At 35.2% G+C, this 25,000-nt stretch overlaps 1 protein-coding gene across 2 annotated transcripts in view; it reads left to right on the top strand.

Moving 5' to 3' along the window:
- Positions 1–25,000, top strand: part of LOC144972828 (extracellular serine/threonine protein CG31145-like) — a 124,773-nt gene that overhangs the window by 929 nt on the left and 98,844 nt on the right. The window lies entirely within an intron of this gene.

Below are 25,000 nucleotides of genomic sequence, written 5' to 3' on the forward strand. Positions count from 1 at the left end.
ATCATCATCATCATCATCATCATCATCATTATCGGATGAGTGTTGAGTGTTTTTATTTTCATCTACATATATTTTTTTGTATGGATAGCTTGTTTCCTCTCATAAATTTAAAACAAAACAAAAACAAAACAAACTTGTGCTGTGCCATTAGTTCGTTCCTTTATCAAGGTGCTTGAGGTTTTACCGTAGTAAATGTATCACCAACCTGAAGATGCAGATAATATTATATAGTTTTGTCCCGGACAGACTTGTGGATAGACCGTTGTGAATCATTGGAACGGACGTGCTAATTGTTAACACAGGGTCGGAGAGGTGATAAAAAAAACGGTTGTAGATTATTCGTACCCTTATCTGTATATTGATTCAGGTGTGAATGAGTACCTGGTTACAGGCGTTGATGGAAATAAATGGATGTAGGCGGCTACGATCTCTATCTAGCCTTCTATACCTATGGATCACATTTTGAAATACTAACGAACGAGTGAAAATGGAGAGGCTTCGTATGGGAACAAAACAGACAATGGACGTTTCGGGGTACAAACCAGGAAAATAACTTGTATCGTCGTATCGTCTGATACGACGATACAAGTTATTTTTCATTATATTTTATTTGTTTTCCACGTTTATTTGTTTATTGTTGTGCTGACGAAGGGTTTGTACCCGAAACGTCCATTGTCTGTTTTGTTCCCATACGAAGCCTCTCCATTTTCACTCTTTCGTTAGTATTTTGCGATCACCGGCATCAGGCAGCCCCTACCGTTTTCTACGATCGTTAAAATTTAGATACATGAAGAATTAGTAGTGTTTTGTTAGTAATGGGTGTTAGAGGTTGGAATACGTGTACTCAATTATCGAGATAACAATTATATTATGTTCAACTTCATTCTATCTATAATTTAGCGCTCGCTTCTTCGACATTGTTTAGGTACGTGGGGAGACGTGGGTGTGGGCAATAAGAATTGTTATTTGTCTCGTCCACTTTTTACGACACTCATTTGTCGAAGACGTCCATGGTTATTTGATTTGAAGAGGCAACAAAATTGCAATTTATTTCAAGAGAACTAATTTACCGCCAGACATCTTTGGAGCTTTTTCGTTGACTGATGGTAGAGTTTGTTGCCGGTCATAAAATGTATACTACTTAGAGAAACACAGGTGGAAGAATAACCACCCCCCAACCCCCCCCCCCCCAAAAAAAAAACAAACAAAAAAAAAACAAAAAACAAAAACAAAACCAACCCTCCCCCCCCCCTAAAAAAACAAATCCAGAAAATAAACATACAAAACATTTAAAAAAACAACCCTCCCCCCCCCCCCCCCCAAAAAAAAAAATCAACAAAAAAAAAAAAAAAAAAAAAAAAAAAACAACAAAACAAGCAAACAAACAAAAATGCAACAAAAAAACAACAAAAAAAAAAAACAAACTAAATACCAACAACCCCGTTATCTCTGTATTTTCTTTCCTCAGAAGGAATAACAACGGCTCTTCAGTCTTCAGTTTCTTTGGGTTTTATTTTTCTCAGAAAAAAAAAATAATTCATTATCCGTAGCATTGTGGAATGTTTGTTTGAAGATTGTGCGGCTTTGTGGGGTTGTGGTATTGCATTTGCCTAAGGACCAATATGTCTCGGGTTCGAGTCCCGCTGTGAGTGGCGTAACGTTGTTACCGTGGAAAAGACTATTTTCACACATTCTCATGCCATGCTCACTTGGTACCTGGTCGTTAACTGCGTTGTCTCTGTCGGAAAATAAATGTATTATTGCCGTACAGACGCCATGCGCCTCTATGTGGTCTTGTGGTATGATACTCGTTCGGACCGGAAGGTCTAGGGGTCGAGTCCGGCTTTGAGCGACGCACATTTGAGTCTTTGGAAAAAACTCTTTACACACATTCTCTCGCCGTTCTCAGGTGTAAACAGAATACATGTCCGCTTAAAACTATGTTTCTGTCGAAAAATAAACATGTTATCGCCCAACAGGTGTCATTTCTCGTCCTCAATTATAAGTATTGTCATTGGCTAGGGAACCCTTGTAAAGCGCATTGAGCACGTTAAGTGATATTGCCCTATATAAATGCTTGTCTATATGGTCCTATCTCGTCCTTCATGTTAAGTGTTGCTGTTGGCTAGGGACCCTTTGTAAAGAACGTTGTAAAGCGCTTTGAGACTGTTCAGAGGTCAATACAAATGCTGACGTTTGTTTTGTTTTGTTTTGTTTTTTGTTTTTTTAGGGGGGGGGGGGTATGTGTGTTTTGCTTTTGTTTGTTTGTTTGTTTTTGGAGAGAGGTGTTCTTATACATTGATAATGTAATACGTCTAGAACCAAATTTTGTTTAATAACACAACTTTTTAAAATTGGGGTTTATGCCAAACGTCGTTGAATATTGTATGAAGCAGGGACAAGGGTCTTTATTCGACAGTACGGATATCCAAATTAGAGCAAAAGAAAACAAACAAAAACAAAAAAAATCAATTGAATAACGATCTGCGCATGCGGTGTTTGATAAATCGAAATTAAAATGGTTGGATTCTCGTAACTCTTTCCGAAATAACGCTTAGAGAGTTTCATCATGTCAGACACCCATCGCTTGATTAGATTATGTTTTATTTTATTATTTAACATTTTTTTTTGATGTTTAGAGTTGTCAGATTGTTTAATTTGTGCTTTTGTATTTTTGGTTACAAAATCATTACACGATAGAAGGCGAATTCCATGTTAGAATGTAAGTATGATAATGATTGATTTTTAACACTAAGCAAGATCATGGCAACATAATATGGCACAATACTGCCTATATTTTGATAAAATAATCCATGATGATACCATCATCATCATCATCATCATCATCATCATCATCATCATCATCATCATCGTCGTCGTCGTCGTCGTCATCATCATCATCATCATCTTCACCATCCTCATTATCATCCTCATCCTCCTCCTCATTATCATCATCATCATCATCATCCTCATCATCATCATCATCATCATCATCATCATCATCCTCATCCTCCTCCTCCTCCTCCTCCTCATCATCATCATCATCATCATCATCATCATCATCATCATCGTCATCATCATGGTCACCATAAACAACATCACAATCGTCATTTGACCATCCTTCCATTTCAATCCTACCATCACCGTGCTATAATCCTTCCAAACCGAACCCCATGTATTTATTTACCATGACAACCCCAGGCTAAACCCAGCTTATTTTTTACCTGTTTCAAAAATGTGACCGAAGGCCTCATATCTGTATTATGAGGATACGTGGTCTTGTGGCATGACACTCGCCTTTGGACTGGAAGGTCCTGGATTCGAATTCCGCTCCGAGGTGTGCATTGTTGAGTCCTTGGAAAAGCCCCACTTTCTCTTACCGTACTCAGATGAAAAAATGAGCACCTGGCCGTTAACAAGTGGTTGTCCCAGTCGAAAAAAAAAATAAATGTAATATCGCCTAACAGGTATCATGTCTTGTCCCATATGTTACGTATTGCTGTTGGCTCGGGAGCCACTGTAAAGAGCTTTGAGCACGTTTGATGAATACTGCCCTATATAAATGCTCAGTTAAAAAAAAAAATTATGTCCCATGCTGAAACTTGAATCCTTGGTCAAAGATAACCAATTTGAGTTAAAGTAGTCCTTCAGAGCCACGAGGCCCATGGAGTTTGAGTTTATTCCGATTTCTACAGCGTGAAACAAACAATAGCAATTGCTTGCTCCCCTTTGGACAGGATGTTAGTCCATCGCAAAATACTTTCCGCCAGATCTAACAGACCCGGCTACCCAATCACTGCTGAGTGGATAGGGCAGTCAGAAAAAAAAATCTTGACTTTTCCTTGGATCGATCTCGGTCCCTTTGCGTGTAAAGCGAGTGCTCTACCATATGAGCTATCGGGACCCCTTTTGAGGGTATGGTTCACAAATATGCTCGGTTACCCTACAAAATGAAATGTTGATTACCTCTAATCCCGCTTGCACGTCGTTCATTCCCCAATGCATATCAATATTCACTGGAACAGCCCCATCCGACTTAATATGACGAAACACCTAGATATTACTTTCATTTTGAACTTATATTTCAAAGATCAATCGAGTCAAAAGTTCTCAAACCGGAGACTTCCTTAACTCTCATCTTACCGGCCATTTTCCGGATTGTCCCCGAAACCTCTCACCCATCCAAAATAAGAGTTGAGTTTTTAAACTCTAACTCCGAAGAAATAAGTATCTACATGCCATACATAATTTTGTCTAGCAAAACAAGCCCTACATACAGCTTTACGTTCTCATAAAAAAAAAAAAGATAATTCAAATTATGTCATGTACAAAAGGAATCTGAATGTAAAAATCATTGGTTGTATCGTAACATAACTGTGACGATTCTGATTGGTAGGGAGAGGGCCAAGGAAATATCATAATTTTGACAATTTTGACAAGTTGGTAATCATATTAACCAATTGACTGCCGTATACTGGAAAAAGAAAACACGCATTTAAAAATTTGGCCAGAAAACTCGTCCTTCAATTCGATTTGATCGATTTGAATGACCCTCATCTTGGTAACAACTCTCAAGCCTTAGACTTCAAAAATAATATTCTTTACAAAAAAGAAGACTGGGGAGTCTTCCGTACAGGCCATGTTAAAATTTTGCCAATGAGCACAGAATAACTGGCAAATTGAAAAAAATATATTAAACTGTTTTTTACAGATTGATATACGGGTAGCTTGCGAACCTTTCTTAACTTACGTTTAATTCTTTTATTCGTTGAGTCAAATGATTATTTATAAAATCTGCTAGGACAAAGTGATCGGTCATTTGACGTTGGGAATCGCCATATGGCCGCCCTGTTGCCAGAGTCATTTGCAGGCACATACAAACTTTATTACCGAACCGAGTTTAATCGCTGATGTCTCAAAAGATTTGTTTCGAACTAAGTTAATTTCCAGAATATAGTAGAATAATAATCTAAATAGACGAGTGGCTATTCCGAACAGCTTTTTTTTCTCCCCAAATATTGCGGGTTCAGTAATTTTTAAAAAGTTTCGTCCGCCCACGGATTTTGCAGGTGGACCGATGGCAGGGGTTAAAAAGCCTGCTGATGTAGCTTCTTACTACCTACGTACTCATTAGCGACATGATCTAAAAATTTAATCACGTCAAAACCACATTTGTCAGTCACTTCCTCAATGTAGTACATTGGCACACCTTTAGTACAAAAGGACTTAGTAGCTATTTCTTTTTCACAATGTTCTATCATTGTTAGCCAGTCATTGCAACACGTGAAAGATGTATAAACGTACCTGCCCATTTGAAATTTTGACTATTCGTAGGTCTTGTGGGGAGGATGGGGGGGGGGGGGGGTTAGTAATTACTATGCTTACCTTGATAATAAATGACTTTAACATTATTATGTTTCAATAATCGTTCAAGTCAAGAAAATATGTGCTGCACATCAATATTTTAAAATTAACAATTTTGATTTTTACGTCAAGATAGTCGTATCTTGGTCTCGTCTTCGGAAAATCGTAGTCTGACACTGACAACAAAAATGCGTCAAAATACAAGGCAGCGATCCCCAAAAGAAAACAAATAAGTAGTGAGTTGTAATCAATCGTTCAACCGATGGGATCATTTGTTTCCTTTGGCACTATGGATAGTATGCGCTTGGCTAAGAAGCTCATAACATTGCTATCCGGAAGTATAACGGACACAATACTGTGTGTATCCATGAACGTTTATATTCGGGTTAATACAGTTCAGTGAGCATTACTCATAAACGCGGATGGCAAAAAAAAAAAACAATATTGTTCTACGATTTTTCGTAGCAAGTCGCAAGTTTGCATTAAATATCCACAAGACTTCGGTTTACAACGCTTACCATGACTAAAAGATAACAAAAGAAAGTTCCCCAGAGTCATGAGACACAAGGAGCGGAGTTTATTCCGGTTTTATGTAGTGATAAATGGACAGCAACAACTAATTGGATTCAATAAACTGATGTCACTTCCGCCCAGCAACGAGCAGCTTGGTTCTAAACAAAGAAAATCGGTACTTTTTATTCTTCATGCTGGCTAGAACTTTTTCACATGTCTTGTTATCAGAATGTATAAAAGTCAAAACATGATCAGCCTTACAATGTTTTTCTCCTCTGGATACACTTTTATGATCGTCGGAGAAGTACACATACACACAACACTTACGCTCGATTCCCCCCCCCCCCCTCCCCCCCCACACACACATTTGAATAGATATCTGGCTATCGTCAATGATAAATGTTGTTAGACCGCTACTATGTAACTTATCAAATTAAGGAGCAGGCACCGGTATAAGATAAAGATCTGAACAAGTGTGTATGAAAGGTGCCAACAAAGAAAGAAAGAAAAATACAAGATATTTCTTTCTTGCTTTGTCGGCACCTTTCATACACACTTGTTCAGATCTTTACTCTATAACTTTCAGTATATGAAATAGAAATGTGATTCCATATAGCATATTGGTGGAATGATTCATTTCACAGTGATACTAAACTGTTAGAAACTGTGGACTGTAAAAAGTAATGAACTAAAATGAATGTAACATCTTTAGAAAATAACAAAATACCAAACACGGAACGTTTCGGGCTCAAAACCCGTCTTCAGCCAATAACAAAAACAACAATAACATTAACCAGTTAACTGCCGTATTCTGGATAAACGTATTAATCAATCCCGGGTAAATTCGAAAATATTTTCTGACCCCCCCCCCCCACCCACAACTGACCACCCATCAATGATTGGGCAGATGGATCTGCACGCAAGATGTGACAGAAACTACTATGAGGTTGACTAGTATCCTATCTAAAGGGTAACAAGCAATTGCTATTGTCCATTTACCGCTATAGAAATCGGGATTAACTCCGGCTACATGGGTCTTATGGCTTTGAAAGACTGGTTTAATCAGATCAGACAGTGTGGTACTTAAAATCTCCGTCTATAAAATACACCTCTTCGGCAATTGTTAAATTTTGATGTCTTGTTTTATATTATTGCAAACAATCGTTACGACTTTTATTTTGTGAGAGATTTATATCAGCTCAAATTAAATGACAATTCTTATTGTATAAGCCTTGTTCAATTAATTACAACCAGCGATAGATAGTATGCGCTTGGCTGAGAAGCTCATAACATTGCCATCCGGAAGTATAACGGACCAACACACAAAACGGTGTGTATCCATGAACGTTTATAGTCAGGTTAATACAGTTAAGTGAGCATTACTCATAAACGCCGGTGGCAAAAAACAATAACAAAGACCCGAGTGACGTCATCTTCGAACTATCTATAAATACTAAACTGGACGACAACGTATATCTAGTTCGAAGATGACGTCACTCAGGCCTTTGTTATTGTTTTTGCCATCCGCGTTTGTTAGAACCAAGCTACACTAAACTGTATTAACCAGACTATAAAAGTTCATGGTTACACAGAGTTTGTGTGTTGGTCCTTTATACTTCCGGATGGCAATGTTGTGAACTCCTTGGCCAACCGCATTCTATCTATAGATAGAATGCGCTTGGCCAAGGAGTTCACAACATTGCCATCCGGAAGTATAACGGACCAACACACAAACTTTGTGTTACCATGAACTTTTATAGTCTGGTTAATACAGTTAAGTGAGAACAACTCACAAAAGCGGATGGCAAAAACAATAACAAAGGCCTGAGTGACGTCATCTGCATACTATCTATAGATAGTTCGAAGATGACGTCACTCAGGTCTTTGTTTTTGTTTTTTTGCCATCCGCGTTTATGAGTAATGCTCACTGAACTGTATCAACCTGACTATAAACGTTCATGGATACACACGGTTTTGTGTGTTGGTCCGTTATACTTCCGGATAGCAATGTTATGAGCTTCTTAACCAAGCGTATACTATCTATTCGATATCATTATCGGTTGAATTTAAAAACACCATAGAGCTAAGAAACAAAGGAGAGAGCACTTGTTTCATGAGACGTGCCAATATGATTAATGTTTATTAACTCCAAGAAAAACACATATTAATTTTACTTATCATTAACTGGATTTTAAGTTCCAAATTCTTCAATGTTATAAAGAAAGCATCGTTCCCGATATTCCTTTATTTTTTCTTTTCTTTTTCTTCTTTCTTTCCATTCCGTTCAAGCATTAAAACAAATGCGCCAAAGATTAGAATTATTTTCATGACCTGAAATTGCGTGCTACTATCTGGATAGGACGCTAGACTGTCGCAAAAATAATTTCAGCGAGTCCTTCTTACTCACCTGCGTTTTTACCTTCTAATGAACAAAGTGGAGGGGGGGGGGGGGGGGCAAGACCCTCAATTCAGCCCAAAATAGAATCCAATCCCTTTGATTGTAGGCCTAGTGCTCTACCAATTGATCTATTGGCAAGCGAGCAATCAATTAAAAAGTAAAAGCAAATAAATGATGTTAAATCAAATCAAATTTGGATTAAGCCGATCCATCGTATCCAAATCACGGTTGGGCTGGAATAATCTTGAGCTGGTCACTAGCTCAGAGAAGAGGAGATACTCATTATCTCTGGAACCATCGAATGTGAATATTTGAACCTAGCAATACGGATACAATAGATAGGAAGTGAAACTAATCTTCAGTCTCGTACTCGATTCGCATTGAATATATATATATATATATAATATATATATATATATATATATATATATATAATATATAATATATATATAATATATATAGTTTAGGTGTGTGTGTGTGTATCGTATTTTTATGTCAACTAGTCTTAATTATTAATTAAATACCTTACCTTACCTTACCTTACCGGAGTTCCGTCTCCCTACATAGGTTAAATGTCATGGAACGCCGTTCTCCACGCTCAAGGGCCATTACTGAGCAGTCCATTATCTTTTTGCCAGTTGTTGCCTCCACATTTCCTATCCAGCACTTTCTTGGTTTGTCCCGTGCCTTTCTGCCAGCTACTTTTCCTTCTGGCACTGATTTTTGGATGGTGTTGTGTCTCCAGATGTGTCCATAATAAATCAGTTTTCACATTTTAACGTCTGCCAACAGTTTTCTGGACCTTCAATAAGACCCAGAATGTTTGATTTCTTTCTGGTTCCATGCATGGTACTCTCAGAATTCTTCGGTATACCCACATCTCAAAGGCATCAATTTTTCTTTCTATCTCCTTCATTATGGTCCATGTTTCACATGCATATAGAAATGGTGACCATACATAACATTTAGCCATACGTACTTTTGTTTTTGTTGATAGTTTTAAACTAGTGAGGATTTTTCTCATTTTCATGAAATTTATTTTGGCAATACTGATCCTTCTTTTGACCTCTGCAATCGATCTCTATCTTCTGTGATGTACTGTCTTAGATATGTATAAGCCTGTAATTTTTCTATTGCTTTCCCACCTACTGTTATGATGGCTTTGGGTTTTTCTTCTGCTCGTGTGAATACCATTATTTTCGTTTTCTGTATATTAGTTTTCAGTCCATAATTCTTACTCATTTTGCTGGTCTCATTTACTAGTTTCTGCAGGTCTTCTTTGTTTGTTGTCAGTAGTATTGAATCATCTACATCATCTACATATCTCAAGTCTTAATTAAATAATAGTCAATTAATACCAGATAATGATATTTCATATGACATTATGACATATTTTTATTCATATCCTTTGCCACGTCATGCAAACTACCGAACGGTATTCGTGGTATCAATTATGACGTCAGAATGTCCGGCAAGGTGATCGAGTTGACTCAAGTACTTGACAATCCATGCGTTGATAATAATAATAATATCTTGTTGGATTTCTTTTCTGCCTATAGGAGATTACACGATGGAAATAGAGAGGTGGGAAGGAAAGTGAACGAGAGAAAGCGAGAGAGAGAGAGAGAGAGAGAGAGAGAGAGAGAGAGAGAGAGAGAGAGAGAGAGAGAGAGAGAGGTGGGGGGGGGGGGGGTATACAGTTGGTTATAATATGGAATTGATCTAAATCAGTTGGCAAACAAGCACTGTAACCTCTAGATATAATTTACGTCACACGATTAGGCAACACGGGGTCATTTTAAGGAATTACTACTTGTCACGACTTTGGTAGTTTAACGTATTTCTTTTAAGAAATGTCTTTTCAACGTCATTAAAACCGCTATATTTGCACACTGCATTAATTCTGACGTTGGATTGGCCAATAAAAGTGCCCCATTTCTTGTCCTTTTTTGGGGCTTAGCCGTAAGGACTCGATCGAACCTGCAATAATATTAGCTTTTTTTATTCGGACTGGGTATTCTTAGCACATTAGACCAACCACTCGACCGTTTCGCTACCCTATAACATTACAGATAACAGATCAATGAGATAGAACTGGATAGTGACCCTAACACGATCGTGATAGCGTTTTTTTTTTCTCCCCATGTCCTAACATGAAACATTTATAAATATAAGGCTAGAAATAGAGAATGCTGTAAACCACACTTATATGTATATATATATATATATATATATATATATATATATATATATATATATATATATATAATATAAATTACAAAAGCAAAAACCATGAAATAATAGTGCTCAATTTCTTGATTAAAGGAGCTATTTATATATATTTCAAGTATAATTATTATTGTTTAACTTCTACAGTACTGTATAAGTTAAACAATAATAATTATACTTGAAATGTTATTATTATTATTATTATATATTATTATTATTATTATTATTATTATTATTAATTATTATATTATTATTATTATATTATTATTATTATATTATTATTATTTATTATTATTATTATTATTATTATTACAAAGTCTGTGAAGGTGACACATTTGTTGTGACTGGCAATCAGGAAGTTTGGTTAAAATGTCTCAAAATATTGGTTGTTGTAACTTGAGACACAATCGCATAAATAAAGAATATGTGTCCGATCAATATTCACCTTTATATTGCCCCAAGTTTTCATGGTGTCTTCATACTCAGTTCGTTTCGAAATGCGTTATTTACCCCCCACCCCGCCTCTCCCCTCCCCTTTGTCAATTGAATTTCCTTCATAAAGTACACATCGTCAGTTAGGCACCATTTTAAAAGTACAACTGAACCTTGTAATATATATCTGTCACTACTTAAAGCAATATATTCATTCACAGCTGAACCGTGTGGAATATTATGTCGTATCACGTGCTCATCCAAAGGTACAACACAGGGTTAGAATTTTGTGTTCATTGTTACCCATACTGTAATTTAATATGTTCAACATCGCCAACGTCGTCACAAAAGAGTCACCAACATTGTATATTTAGATTTACAGATAGTTTAGATATTTCTGATATTAAAATAATCATACAAAATGATTATAGTCATTTTAAAATTGGATTTTTCGCAAAAACAGCAAAAACAATAACAAAACAACAATAACAGCAACAGCAGCAGTAACAATAACAGCAACAATAACAACAACAACAAGAACAACAACAAAACGAACACCAACAACAGCTATGATAATAACAAGAACAATAACAATAATAATAACAACAACAACAAAACAACTACAACATCAACAAAAGCGACAACAACATCAACAACAATAACCACAATCGCAATATAACGAACACAACGACACCAGGTGATTCCTCCGTATAGTGACTCCCTCCCTCGAATTCAACATGATATCATTGCTGAACGAGATGATTTAGAACCAATTAGAAATTATATCACGTACTTGATTTGACACCTTCAATGCATCTTTGATGCTATTTTGTTTCTAATTTCAATACTCTATCTTCCGGGTTATATTACTCGTATAATATAGAGGGCGGTGGGGAGGGGGGGGGGGGGGGTGGGAGTGGGAGGCATGGGGTAAACAATCCATAATTTGTAAATGTTAAAATCTCCCACATTTTTATACCAGAATCAGACGTTTTTATGTTTACAGATGAGAAACATTGAAACGTAAAATTGTTAGACTTAAAACTTTCAAAATGAATAATTTGATAGTTTGAACTTAAAATGGGAGAATTGAGCAACTGAGGAAGAAGTTTTAGACGACCCAGGGAGGTTTCTTGGGATATATGATACAATTATCTTTAAATAAAAACAAGTTATTATTTGAAATAACAAGACGGTCAAATAATAAGAGAAAATTCAATGCCCACATTTCTTTTTTATTTTCAATTATTCTATTAGAATTCAAGGTCTTGTAAACAAACATATTCATTAGGCTATTATTTATTAGGCTATCATAACCACATACGAGTGTCTAATTCCACTTTGGTGAAGTTATCTTGGTTCTGCGAAATACGAATGTCTTCAGTGCGGCTTGGGATTCATTTACACTACGGGGTTTGAAGGATGAATCTAGCTTTTTAATCTCTGATTTAAAGAAAATGTGTTTGATTTGTTGTTGTTGTTGTTGTTGTTGTTGTTGTTTGTTTTTGTTTTTTTGTTTAGTTTTTTGGAGGGGGTGGTGGTGGGGGTGGGGCGGGGGTTAATATCCGGCATCTTTTCAAAACTTTATTTAAAAATCATTTTCATCGTCCACATTTCCCCCGACTAGACTTATAAACCTAATCTTTTCTTTCCTATATTCACAGAATATAACATTGTCCAACATAGCCACACTTTCAGACTGAAACCAATCGCCCTTCAACAGACAAACTACACAGCTTGTATTCCCCCCTTTAGCAGCAATGGCATGCGCCGTCTTTTACTTTCACTTTTTTTTTTCTTGTTTGTTTTTCTTTTTGTTTTTATATTTGTTTTAGTAACATTGTAATACTTCTTTCTTCAAGATTGAAAATTAGGACCTCGACTTTTGTCAGCGTCAAAACTTATCAAAGGAAACCAAAGTTTGTTGGGAAGAATCCCCGCTCTATATTAAATTGATTTGTTTCTTAAGTTGGTGATCTTGACAATGGGCTTGTATTTTTCAGTCAAGGATGGTCTTAAAATTCCCTGAGGCTGTCGCTTTTGCTAGCTTCTTGTTAAAAATCATTTAGATGGTGACAAATTATATTTCCTCCTCTTTAACACTTAGACATACTGGATGAATTTTAAAAAGACAAGACACAAATTATTGTTTCTCTGAAGTTACAACAATTTAAAACAAGAAAATTATGCAATCACAATTACACAGTACCTAAACTTTACAACAAACATCTGTTATAATATTATATATATATATATATATATATATATATATATATATATATATATATATATATATAATAATACATACATACATACATACATACATACATGACATGCATGCATGCATACATACATACATACATACATACATACATACATACATACATACATACATACATACATACATACATACATACATACATACATACATACAATACATACATACATACATACATACATACATACATACATACATACATACATACATACATTACATACATACATACATACATACATACATACATACATACATACATACATACATACATACAATTATTAATATTATTATTATTATTATTATTATTATTATTATTATTATTATTATTATTATTATTATTATTATTATTATTATTATTATTGTTATTATTATTATTATTGGGTAGTTAGATATGTTAAAAATTACTTTGCAATAGACGTAGCTCCGTCTTATCCAAAAAACTAAGAATTGTAATTGTCGTTTAACGCCACAGACTAAACAAAAACAAAACGGGTAAACTGTGTGAGTTCTAAAGGACTGATGTAATATCCCCGAGGAAGCTTGTATGACAAGCCTTTTTCAAGAAGACATGACAATGAACATGCGATATTTATATGCGTACCGCCCTCCTCGTGACACAAGAATAACGTTGACACTACAGTAAACGATTAAAAAGTCAATAGCGTATGCTTGCTTCATCATTCTTCCCACACACCAATCGGTACTTTAACAAATGTAGCTGGCTATGTGGCATGCATTATTTGATCAAAGCAGGTAGGCAAGTGCATGGCGCAAAGTCATTCAATGTCTCCAGTTTGACTCTTTATATCTTTATATAAAAATGATACTTTAACCCCCCAAGGCTGACTGGCACACCACGACCTAGTTCTATTTTTGGTTTACTTCTCGTCCCAATTATTTCCAATGGTCATGACCTCATTAACGCTGGCCAGCCAAACATGTTGTCCTGTAAAAGAGATGCAGAAATGTCACTCGTTATAGTAACCCCAGGCTGATTAGAATAATAATCAGTCTGACCCTATGAAATTTCGAGACAACCCATGATGACTAAACATGTGTGGAAATATATCATTTGTCTTTTAAAACTTAAAGGACTTCTTCTAATAAAAATCACAAAGTAAAGCGACGATCATCAAATAAAAAATGAACCATAGAATGCCCGGAATGGTGCTGAAGATAACATGACAATTTAACTTTTCTATTCACATCCATTGTATTATAGACCTCGCCAGTCGCTCGATTTTTGTCCAATGAAGAGTTCTTAATTAAATTTTCTTAAAGCCGTTGTATACTTCTTCTTCTTCTTCTTCTTCTTCTTCTTCTTCTTCTTCTTCTTCTTCTTCTTCTTCTTCTTCTTCTTCTTCTCCTCCTTATTCTCTCAACAACAAAAAACAAAACAAAACAAAAGCAACAAAATCCTCAGTTTGGGTAGTCGGTGTCTTGAGCAAAAAGTAGGCTTCGTGATATTGTCTTTGATTTTTTTTAACGCGACTCCATGGCGATATAAAACACATTCTAGCCAACATTTTGACGGGTTTAAGAGCAACTTGGCACATTAAAATTAAATGGAAAAGTCACTTCTGACTGGTGCGGCCCATTATCTCGCTGTTCACTTTCTTCAGGTGATCTTCGCCATGATCTGTGACTTTTTAAATTATGTTTTCCAACCAAACCCTCGCCCCCCCCCCCCCCCCCCCCCCCCGGTCCTCTCTCTCTCTCTCTCTCTCTCTCTCTCTCTCTCTCTCCCTCTCTCTCTCTCCCCCTCTCTCTCTCTCTCTCTCTCTCTCTCTCTCTCAAGAAAAATGAAAAAATAAGGGAAATAAAAGAAATGCTAACAGTCTCATTTTATTTCTCCCCAATCATTTTAATGCACGAGGTGTTTTGTTTCCATTCACAACGGCTTATAAGTTGATGATATTAGCTTTTATCTAGAATGTCGAAACACTGCTCGGTGCAGATTACGGAAAGTTAATGCAGCTGTGAAAGATGCTGTCAGATTGTCTTGTGTTAAAATAGAAATAGATAGTACGCGCTTGGCAAAGAAGCTCACAATATTACCACCCGGCAGTATAGCGGACCAACACACAAATCTATGTGCAGCCATGAACTTTTATAGTCTGTGAGTATTACTCATAAACAAGGATGGCAAAAAGCAATAACAAAGACTTGAGTGACATCAACTACATACTTATCGCACAAGCTTCGCGCGACTCACGACATATTGGGCCAAAGGTGGGGTCATCATCATCATCTTCATCATCCTCGTATTCATCATCATCAATACCACCACCACCACCACCACCATCGTCATCATCATCATCATCATCATCATCATCATCATCATCATCATCATCATCAACAACAACATCACCATCATTATCATCATCATCCACAGAAATATTTGATTTACAATGACAGTATGACAGCTGGTTTTTTCATAAGTGTAATTATGTTCTGATTTGTGCTCTGTATTGGCAAAGTGCCTTTAAAAAACTCTTTGAATCTTTGAATCCATAATCATAATCGCTCAAAACGCATGTTGACTTTCTCTCTATATAATAAACCAAGTCCACGGAGCGGTATGATTATCGCTTCAAGTGAAATCAAACCTCGCATATTAAAGATAGTATGCGCCTGGCTAGAAGCTCACAACATTGCCATCCGGAAGTATAACGGACCAGCACACACAACTCTGTGTAACCAGGAACTTTAATAGTCTGGATATTACAATCAAACGAGAATTACTCATAATCGTGGATGGCAAAGAACAATTACTTCGTTCTATCTATAACGGGGTAATAATAATATAAGCACGTCTTTATTTGGACGTTTTAAAAGGCAAGTAGGCTAGTATTTCATAATTTTTCAAAACGTACTTTAACTTTCTCTCACTTTATAATATATTATTAAAAAAGAAACCAAAGCCTAGTTTTGCTCTGTACATAATTTTAGTGCTTCATGGTAACGCTTCTAATTTTGAAAAGTGAATTATCCTTAACCAGTTAATTGTCGTACTCTTGAAATAAACGTATTTAAAAATTTGGGCAGAAAACTCGTCCTTCAAATATCAATCGATCGAGTTAAATGACCCTCGTCTTGACAAAAACTCTCAAACCTAGGACCTCGCGTGTCTTTCCAGAGTACGGCAGTTAACTGGTTAAATATCGGAGGTTTAATTCACTCACTCCTAGAGATTTTTGCTACTTTTCAAAATGGGGGGAAAATGTATTTAAAATGATCATTTACATAGATGATTTTTGTCAACTACCATTAACATGCAAAAACTAAAAACATTAGCTTTGATACTACGCCTATAATTTGTTTCAGAAAAATGTAATGAATAGGCATGAGGTAAAAGTAACCCGGGTAAACTACGGATATAGTCGGTGTCAGGGTTGAGTGAGTTAATAATGTTATAGTGACAATAATTATTGGCATTCAAATAAATGTAGGAAAATCTTTTTATAATGCTGGATAACCCTCTAGTCCATTTAACCGACCGACCATTTCATGCCCATTCTGCCGAACTGTGAAGAAAAAAAAAAAAAAAAAAAGAAATAAGCATTTACATTTTTTGGCCAAAAATATCGTTCTCATATTCGCTTGCTTGATTACATACACTCACTTCCGAGGAAGTCCTAGGTTTGAGAGTTTTTGACAAAATGAAAGTCAATTTAAGCGGTCAATATTTGAAGGACGAGGAGATTTCTGGCCAAAATATTAAATACGTGTTTTTATCCGAATTCCGCAGCATTGAACAAACCATGTGATATTATCATATCTGTTTCTATTCAAGCTTATTTCAATACCCATGTTGACACAAACCTTGAATTTCGCCTACCGTCTCAAGTGTGTGTCTATGGGCTTTTGGTAGATATAATGACGTGTTGGGTTGTCGACGTGGCAAGAAAACAACAGCAGCAGGTTAAAGCAGGTTGGACGTAAATGAACGGTAAAGGGACATACCTGATATTCTTACAAAATATGTTATCTCCATTTTGGACAGAAAACTTCTGCTTGTGAGGCTCCTTGCGGCTATTAGGTCTTGAGGTATGACTAAATCGCCTCCGGATAGGAAGTTCTTGGGTTCGAGTCCCTCTCTGAGCGCCGTATAGTTGAGTCCTTGGAAAAGGCTCTTTACTCATATGTCTCGCCGTAACTCATGTGTGAAATGATTATCAGGCTATTAACAGCTTTGTCTCTGTCGGAAAAAATAATTGTATTAACGCCTAGGCGTCATGACTCGTACTGCATGTCAAGTGTTGCTGTTGGCTATGGCCCCCTTGTGAAGCGTTTTGAGCGTGTTAAGTAGATAATGCGTCATATAAATGCTCACATTTTAAATGCGCAAGTGTGACAATAGGACTTCTCTTTTGACGTCATATATATATATATATATATATATATATATATATATATATATATATATATATATATATATATATATATATATATACAACAAACAAACAAACAAAAAAATATATATGACGCCCCACAGGCGACTTGTCGTGGACTTATAGTTCCATAACAACTGCATGTGGAATAAATTAAATCATTTTGAAGCGCATTGAGCCTGGTTAATGCTGGAAATGCGCTATTTAAATGTTCATATTTATATATTAATTGCAATTATCGGTCTAATGAAATGACGCTCAATCTCAAACCAGAGAATTCTTTGAAGTCCTGTGTTTTTAGAAATTTTAACAAACTAAAGGTCAGTTTTATCCATCTATATTTGAAGTAAAGGACAAAATGGACGAAAATAAAGTGATTTATCACAGTATGACATTAAAGTTTTGTAAAGGATAATATCGAGAAATTGAATCAAGTAAATAGACCGTTAAAATCCCAAAACTCCCCCCCCCCTCCCCCCCCCCCACCCCTCCCCCCTTTTATTCTCTATTCCAGCCACTTACCCTATGGACCATGGCCTCGAAAAAAAAATAAAAAGTTAGTTCGGTCCTTCACCTTTGACCAGTTAAGTGTCATAATCTGGAAAAACTCATATTAAAAAAATGTTGCCAGAAAACGTGTCCTTCAAATATTGATCGATTTAATTGACCCTCCTTTGTGGCAAAAACTCTGAAACCCGGGAGTTTGAGAAGTTATAGGTTTGAGGTTTTTGCCAAGATGAGGGTCCTTTAAATCGATCGATATTTGAAGGACGAGTTTTCTGACCAAATTTTTAAATACGTGTTTTCCCAGTGTTCGCCAGTTAACTGGTTCAACTTATATAGAACTACATGTTATTTATAATTTTCAAAAAGGAGACAGATAATGCCTCTTATACTCAATAATAATGGAAACAGGTCGACTGGAAAGAGTATAGAGGTGTGGATTTGCTAGTTTAGTTGTTTTATTTTCTTCTTGTGGGTTGCTGATATTGGGTCTTTTTTCAGTTTTCTTTCTATTTTCCATAGAGCATTATACTATGAAACATTGAAAGGACGTTATTGTTTGTGGCACTGGCCACATTTTAAACGTCTTAATATGGTGCGTCAGAACCAGAATCCCTTCTGTGCCATTCTAACCACTAATATGCACACCAAAGTCTGCGACAATATCAATAAATCCCAAGTCGTTTGCATGCAGGAATAAGAAGAGGAGCGCAAAATCAAAAGTGTGTTGTTTTTTTTTTTAATCAAAAGAAGAAAATAAAGAAAAGATACAACAACAACAACAAAAACAAAACGAACATAAACTAGATAAAAACAAATATGAAACAAACATTTAAAAAAAAACGCAAGCAAACAAAAAAAAAAACCCAATAAAAACAAGATGGTTCAACTTTCTGGTCAACATCAAAACAATTCCCAACCAATTTTTGCAGAAGTTTGGATGAGAGCCACGTAAATATTGTACAAAAATGTTGGAATACAATGGTCTCCGTTTAACCCTCTCCTTACCAGCCATTTTCCGGATTTTCCCCAAAACTTCTCACCCAACCTATACAAACATATATTTATTTCACTCAAACACAAAATCTGTTAGTTCTTGCTATTCATATTATTTTTGCTAAACGAGCTCTTCAACACAGTGATAGACTTTAACTACAGCAAACAATTTTCTTCAAATATTTTTCCGGATTTTCCCCAAAACTTCTCACCCAACCTATACAAACATATATTTATTTCACTCAAACACAAAATCTGTTAGTTCTTGCTATTCATATTATTTTTGCTAAACGAGCTCTTCAACACAGTGATAGACTTTAACTACAGCAAACAATTTTCTTCAAATATTATGATGTACAAAAGAAATTAGAATGACAAAAATGTTGGCTGCATAGTAACAAATGTGACGATTTTCCTTTGGGTGGTAAGGAGGGGGTTAAAAGCACTCCGGCTACATGCACGTGGCGCGAAAAAGAATTTATACTTTATTAATTTATCTCTCACCAAAAGGCAGTTTGCTTACGCTCAATTTTCTGTTCATTACTATAAATTGCAACACGACAACAATGACAACAAAAACAGACGAGAAAATAAATAAATAACTAACTTAAAAGGATCCAAAACATTGAGCATGACACAAAGGGTTAACAGAATTATCAAAATGCTCATTGAGTAACTCATGGTTCACATCACTTGTACAGAAGTTTGAGAATGTCCAAAGGAAAGCAGCACCAATGGTGGCCATTGCAGCATCGAGAATATATGCCTAAGACATAATTCTTTTCAAAATTACCAGAAATGTGTTAAACGTGTATTCGATTCGTCTCATATCAAACCATGCTCGTAACTACAGTATATTTTATGAATATTTTATTTTATTTTAGTATATTTGTTTATTTTGCTTTTAATTAGCTACGTATTTTCATCAATTATTTCATGACAGTGTATAAATCTGTGCTAATATGGCGATGAATTATGTGTAACATTATGATAATTTCCATTCGGGATCAATAAAGAAATCTTATCTTATCTTATCTTATCTTATCTTATGAGACTTATGGAACAGATGAGAAGAAGAAGAAGAAGAAGAAGAAGAAGAAGAAGAAGAAGAAGAAGAAGAGAAATCTGAAGTTTGAAACCTATAATTAAATACTTGTTTTTTTCCGAGTCGGTTATCAATAAAATTCAATATCTCAAATCATAAATTTGGCAAATTTGATTTTTGTAATACTAAGGCTCCGAAACCACTGGACCAATAGCCACCAAATTTTGCATGGTGTTTACAATTGACATGAACATGGTTTACGGTAATTGTAAAATTGATAAGACTTTGTGATGATTTTATCGAAAAGCAAATTTGTTTCGTCAAATTCCATTGAAAACGGACGCCATCATTTTTAGCGAGTGGGTTGTTAGTCAACCTTCCAGATAGCGAGTATGAAAATGATGTAGGAGTACTTGCATTGAATCTGTACCAGTTAATGGTTCCTCTCATTATTTTGAAAACAATCAATTTCTGAAAATTTATATCAACCATTTCCCGCTCTTAACAATTGCCGATAATTCTATTTGTGAGCGAAATATATACGATGTTAATTGTAGAAAATATCTCTCCGTGTCCAAATAAAATTCTCCGCGAAGTTTTCTTACGAATTAAAAAAAAATGTCTTTTAAGACAATAGAATAAATTGAAATCAAATTTGATTCAACAATTGAATCATAAATTTTGAGTTGATCGTTTTATCATCACATTCATTGAAAGGGCAACATTCAATGAACGTACAGCTGCTATGCTTGTTACTAGATATATAGATTTGAAGTTACAGCCATGTTTCTAATAATATTATGATGCGAACATTTTGGCAGATAACCCTATGGTGTTCAATTATGTGGTTATTGGTATTATCGAAGATAACTCGGATGTTTTAAAACAGTAATAAAACACGGAATACTCACGGATTTGATACCTGTTGAGATAGCATCATAGATAGGTTTATCCTTAATTGCCATAATTATAATATTATAGGTTAACGTAACATATGGTATCGGGCGAATTATGATAAAATCCCTTGAATGCCCTTAATATTAAATTGATTGAAAGATTACAATAATGATACACGTGGTAAAGATACGAGTAGTATAACAACTTAAATGTACTCATGTATGTGTGATGTACAAACATATATCTTTAACCTTGACATGCAAAGCGCGCGCGCACACACACACACACACACACACACACACACACACATACACTCATACATCCATACATATAGAAAATAACCATAATAAGGTAACAGTGCATGATATTTACATACAAAATTGAAAGGCATGTCAACAGCATTGCAAACAAGCATCATTCGTCATATATAAATCTCTCATCATATAATTCCCTGTCTACTAACACCTTGAAATAATCTATTGAGTTTGCATTCTTTGTTTCACATTTCAAATTGTTCCATTTCTATACGATTACCGAACCAGTTTTGTCTTATGTTTGTTTTGCATCTAGTGACAAAAATCTTAAACTCGTCCCCTCTAGTAAAAGTAATATTAGAATATGAAAAAAAATCAGAAAAGTCTATCCCATCCAGACCATGTACTAATCTATAAACCTGGATTAAATCCCCACGAATTGTTCTATATTTCAAACTTGGTAAGTCAAGAAATTCTAACCTTTCTTTATAATATAAATACTGTATGGCAAAAATCCTTTTGGTAGCTCTCCTCTGTACACTTTCAATACTAATATATTGTCTTTTATATAATGGGCTCCAGGTGCAATTTCCGTATTCTAGCATTGGTCGAACGAGCGATTTATACAAATACAAAAATATGGTTTTATCAAGTCTTATAAAGGTTCAATATATTATTCCCATCATTCTGTTTGAACGGCTTATACACTTATCAATATGTACATCGAAATTAAAAAATCATATCTTAAAGTCTATTATGTTGACCATTAAGAGATCGATCTAATTTATCTCACATCAATTTGAATAGAGAGAACGTGTAGAAGAAAAAATCATTCGGAGAGAGAAAACAAGCCTTTTTTCCAGCAGTCACTTAAAAAAAAGATAATATTATCATTAGATTTGTCTTGAAGTCAATATATAATTATAAAATCCCCGCTTCAATGTTTGACTGATATTTGACAGTCGTTGTTTGTTGTTATCATAAGTAGAACTTAAGTTACAACCATGACTTGACAATGCGTAATGCGTAACACTAATTAGTGTTAAAAAAGGCAGCTCGTATGATTTGAATATGTCATAAAACACGAGCTACGAAAATAGCCTACTTCAAGGCTTTTAAAATATTATGAAGGTTTAAGAGCTTTCACAGAAGAATAGAAGAAATTTTATCCAATCTCATTTAGTCCGTTATGTTGACAAATACGATCGATTTAAATCCTCTTTCTCTCTAAAATAATCCGACCTTCATCAGGGAAATGCTTATAAAATATTTATTATTGAGCTTTTATATAGCGCAATATCCACAAAAAGGTGCTCAAAGCGCTTTACAAAGGGTCCCTGGTCAACAGCAACATTTAACATGTAGAACGGGATATGACGCCTGTTTGGCGATAATACATTTTTTTCGGACAGAGACAACACTGTTAACGGCCAGGTACTCATTTTACAGAGAGAATGTACGGTGAAAGAATGTGAGTAAAGAACCTTCTCCAAGTACTCAACTATGCGCCGAGCGAGGCTCGAACCCAGGAAAGAACATAATATTCATGTCAGAAATCGGTTGTTAATACAGATGTGCAAACACTTCGACTCGTTTCCAGTTTTAAGCTATGGAGAATGTTCTCGCATTGACGGGGAAGATCTTAATTCTCCAATCGTGACTCGTGATTCTTGACTATGTTTTCAATTAAAATTGCCTCAATTTTTTTTTTATCTAACTAAAAATTTGATGCTCAATGTTATGTATTTTGTAAATTGTCAAAACCTTTTAGCAGATTCCATTAAACTGGCCAAATGGTAGATTTGCCTGACATGATAACTGAATCCTTTTAATTTTGTGGATTTGAAAAAGCATTCGATATACTTTCAAGATCGCCTAAGCTCACTTAATTAAAATCAGAATTTTCGGAGAATACTTTCAAACAATATGTCCTATCTTAAAGCAATGGTTTTCATGGAATTGCCTTTTAGAATGTCCATAAAGGATATTTTACTCCATTTATATTTGAATATCTAGATATACATTTTAATGTGAATTTGATTTTGGTATAATATAATTTATGTGTCATGACATGCACGACGGAAAAGGGGGATATAAATAAATTTCATGATCACAGTCTATTTATCTATTATTATAATCAACTTTTTTTTATTAATGGCGCGTGATTTTCTCGTTTTTTTTTCTCGGCTGTCCCTCTATCAAAAGTTCTTAAAATTATGTCAACCTCTGAATGAATTTGTCTTAACTGAAAATAGATTTTGAACCGTATTGCCATATCAAAAAAGTATTCTTATTTAAGGCCTCTAAAAACTTCTCTAAAACCGCTGTCATAAAATTAGAGATTTTACACTGTTAAATATGTAAACAAGTGACGCACCACAAAGTAAGAGATGAATTCATCGTTTTTTCAAAAAAATCTCCTGTTGACACGTAGTTCTGGCTAGAATTGAGTTCACGTCATCCAAATAATAACAATTCGCTTTAACTGTCATAAACTTACAACTTATGTAGTTTGCATTAAATTTTGACACGGGTTCTGGACAGAGGATCATTGTTATTCTTGCAGGTAGTGAAGATACTGGATTTAAAAGGATGCCATGCCATTGGCTACCATGGGATGGCCCATGATTACTTCAAGGCTCCAGCTTCTGCAACTGTAAAAGCCGACATGATTTCCTGCTTTCAAACATGCAGTACTACATATTCTGACCATTAACAAAGGGCTAACTGCACTCAGTCAAAAGAAACGAATCAGAAACAGTTTTCAAAGAATACTGTCTAATCAGAGAGTTTTAACACGAGGTTCCGCGACTTCCCTTGTATCATTGTAAGCGCAATCCAATCGAGGCCATTGGGCCTAAGTAGAGGGATAGATTGAGAGGAAGAACACAAAATTTACTCTCACCGACGAGGCAATAAATATAATAAGGGAAGACTGGGAAAAGGCATGCTCCATCTTTCGCAAACTGGAAGAAAATTTCATTCTATTGGATAGGGTGATGCTCGGAATCTTTCCGTAGTCGTTCCATTTCTCCTTTTCACAATCCTCGTCATCAGAATGCGATGATTGATGTGTCCAGTATTTCTTGGTTGTTGTTGTTGTTGTAGTTGTTGTTATTATTGAACACGTGTACATATTTGTGGAAATACTGTATCATAAATTGATGAATTTCTACTTTTGACTAGTCTAGATTAAATTTGTGTAATCCTCTTTGGCATAAACACAAGCTATTCCTCAAAATGTTGCAATCAAAATAATGTTGGAAGCGCCTTATGTTAATTTTCATTTGTATTCATTAGTAATATGTATTGATAGTTATACATTGTATATGTCTGATAGTTAGAAATTGCCATTCGTTCCTTCATATTCAAATACTGTATGTATATCGTTTAAGTTTCAATTAACCGGACATTCCATTTTAACGAATTCCTTAAAAATGGATAAGCGGAAAATTCATAATTTTGATTATGTAAATCGTCTATGAGTTCCGCTCCTTACCTGTTATCGATTTTAGTATAGCTGTAATAAGCGAAATCCTTTTCTGTTGTTTTTAAATTCACAAAAAAATACTTTTTGATTAAGACAAATTGATTCAGGGGTTCATAAATGTTTGCAGCTATGCATTGGTGGGCAGCTGAGAAAAAGAAGAAAAACACGCGCAACTTAGATATTAAACATCTGACTATAATGAGATT

Source organism: Berghia stephanieae, chromosome 5 (assembly GCF_034508935.2).
Source record: "Berghia stephanieae isolate SIO BIC M18660-M18661 chromosome 5, UCSD_Bste_1.3, whole genome shotgun sequence".
NCBI classification, from domain to species: Eukaryota; Metazoa; Mollusca; class Gastropoda; order Nudibranchia; family Aeolidiidae; genus Berghia; species Berghia stephanieae.